Genomic DNA, 3,307 nt, shown 5'->3' with positions numbered 1-3,307 from the left:
TATAGTAATACTAACTATTTAAAGCAAATTAATATGATCATTGGAATATTGAATAGGAGGGGTGTTCAAATATTGGTCAATATTCAGAAGATCTTATCAAACAGTGCAAAAGTTATAATCTCAATCTTTAAAAAATACTAACTACCATGTGGTAAACAAAGTGTTTACTTAGTCTTTTAATCCAATTTTAATGCGTTTTCATAATCCTTTCGAGGTATACTATTCAGACACTGGATATTTTCGTTCAGCAAGGTGTTTTTGATCCTTGGAAATAGGAAAAAGTCACAATGGGCAATATTTGACGAATTAATAGGGTGAGGAAGCTCGACATCATTTTCTATTTCCAGATATTCACATACAATGGCCCGTTTTTGTACGAACTTTTTGCATGCAAAAACCCTACCCCAACAAAACCATTTGGGGTCTACAGATTTTAAAATTGTTTGCAAACAAAAACTATTATTTTTGGGAAAAAACTATGAACCTGTATTGCAGTTATATTTTTAAAGGGGGAAACATTTTTCAAAAATTATAAAAAATTTTTGGGTAGCCCTTTAAATTTCACCCACAAATATTTTGATCCTTAGAAAAAAAAATTTTAAAAAGGGAAAAATCCTTCGGAGCAAGAATTTTAATTTTTAAAATTGCAACACGATTTTTTAAGGTTGTGGGGGAATAATGTAAAGTTTTAACATCCACTTTCATTTTAAAACCATCTGCTACTAAAAATTACCCAATTTTTTTTTAAAAGGGAAAACCCTTGCATTTTTAGTAAAGTTAAAAAAGGAAAGAAAGTTTCCTTACTGACATAGTCTATAAAAAAAGGGTTTCTGTTGAATTTACAAACGTATCCAAAGACATTTTACAGGTCAAATCATGTTAAAAATTCAAAATGTTGTGTAGTTATTTGAACAATTTTAGTAAAAGGTAGTATTTTATTGCTAAAAATTTTCCATTCATCTGATGTAGCTGTCATGTTTGTCATATGGTAAAAGTAAAATAAAATTGGAATTATCTCGGTTCGAATAACTTATTAAAAACTAAGAAATATGTGTTCCATTTATTATGATCCCCGAAGGGAGAGCATATAGTCATCGCGTTGTCCGTCCGTATTGTCCGGAGCATAACTTGAAAACCCCTGGACATAATGTTTTAAACTGGACACAGTGGTAGAGGGCAATACCAAAAATCTATTTTGCCCCGTTTTGTTAATTATTTCCCTTTTAGAAAACCTTGTCCGGATCATAACCTGAAAACCCTTACACATAATATGCTTAAACTGGACACAGTGGTAGAGGGCATTGAGACGGAGATGTTAGCATTTCATCGCTACAAATAAGCGATAAGCGAAGTGATTTGCTGCTATATAAGCATCAGAAGAAAAGTCTCCTAAAGTAGCTTAATCTTGCAATTGAACGACTATACTTATGATACGAACTTTTTAGACAAAAACAGAAAGAAGATATGATGTTCAAAGTCGAACGGTAAAATATTTATTTTGCAAATAATTTAATATGTTTGTGAATAAATTTAAACATGTCAAATCAACAGAGTTTTGCAAATATAATTTGTAAAACTTACAAATTTTTAGAATCAGATTTAAGAAAAAGCTTTTTCAATTTTAAGTTTTCATGTTCACTGATTTATGGTTATGAAAGTATACATATAAAACATCAAAACATTGTTAACTTATACAGCGTAATTACTATAAAGATGTACGCATCTATTACTTAGACATATCTTAATTAAGTATCATGTTGTACGGTGTAATGAACTTATTTGGATATAAAAAAAGAAAGGCTGTCAATTACTTTGGTTTTATAAGTAAAGATATTTCGAAATCTAGGAAATGGTTCCTCTCGTATGATAATGTTTTATTCCATTATTCTGAATAACCTTCTAATTTATATTTCATCGGTTTGCTATTTCAACTGTAAAATAACAGACCTTATTATATAAGAAATATTCTAACACATTTTCCCCATTGAAGATAGAAGAACCGAAAGTGTGTGTTATTATGCAATAAAATTACTGTTTGACGTTCTATATTTATACATGTGACGTAATCATTATACACGTGACGTAACCACTAAAAATGTGACGCGCTGAAAATAAGTACGAAACAAATCAGGCGCAAAATAGGTTAATATCAGGTACGGCAGCATTTATTTGTTGATGTCGTGTTAGAATCGAAATAATAAATCCAAAACAGTGATTTTATCGTTTGATACGCTCTCGTGATATAATTCCTCTCATCCGGACTCCAAACAGTGACGTTATTGAGCGATAAAATCACTGTTTCGGATATATTTTTTCTTAATTAACAAACCATTGCAATGTACTATTAATTTTTCGATTAGGTTCATTAATGGTATACCGAAGTGTTTTGTTTTCGTTTTGTTAGTCTTTACTAAGACGAAACATACAAATTGCACAAATACTGCAATTGATATCTACACCCTGTTATAATGTATTCTATCATTCTCCTACATTTATATTGAAATGAAGGGTGTATTATGCATCATGATTTAAATGAGCATTGAACAAAAATATATCTTTTAAAATGCGGGGCGTAAACATTTTTCATGTTTGATTGACTTATTATCCTAATTTAAATCGTGCGTGAGTTTTTGAATGCCGTATTTTAACATTGTGCTAGCATTTGATTACAGTTTATTTAGAACATCTTACTCCCTACTAATTTAGTTTTAACATTGCATTGTACAAAAAAAATGCACGTCCCAAATACCAGCAATCTAAAATTATTTTTACTCCCCTTAAAAATTTTAAAAACCCCTCCTTTAAAATAAATTTTTGACAGGGGAATTTGGGAAAATACTTTTTTTGGGTAAAAACTTTTTAGGCTTTTTACCCTGGCGAAACTTTTTTAAAAACTTCCTTTTAAAATAAGCTTTCCAAATTTTACATTTTTTTGATTTTTGTTTTGGTTGTTTAAAAAAGTATTTTAGTATTTCTTTTGTCGGCAAAATTTTATTTAAATACCCAAATTTTTTTTTTATAAAATTTTTGTTTGCTATTTTTATTTTTACGGGAGAATCTCTTTAATTAAAGAATTTTTATGTTTTTCAAATCAATAGAAAGCAAAACCTTTACTTTACAAATTTTAAGGGAAGGGAATTTAAATTAAACTGACCCCACCACGAGAAAATGAAATATTCTCAAATAAAACCCCTTTTTAAATTCTTTTTAACCCCCTCAGAAAATTTTTGTAGAGTACAATTTGTTCAAAATTCCAATGTAGATTTGTTTTTTTTTATTATTTTTCAATTTCAACCTATTTATAATT

Source organism: Ruditapes philippinarum, unplaced genomic scaffold (assembly GCF_026571515.1).
Source record: "Ruditapes philippinarum isolate M1 unplaced genomic scaffold, ASM2657151v2 ctg1743_1_1_1_1, whole genome shotgun sequence".
In the NCBI taxonomy this organism is placed as follows: Eukaryota; Metazoa; Mollusca; class Bivalvia; order Venerida; family Veneridae; genus Ruditapes; species Ruditapes philippinarum.
This window is presented reverse-complemented; position numbering follows the sequence as displayed.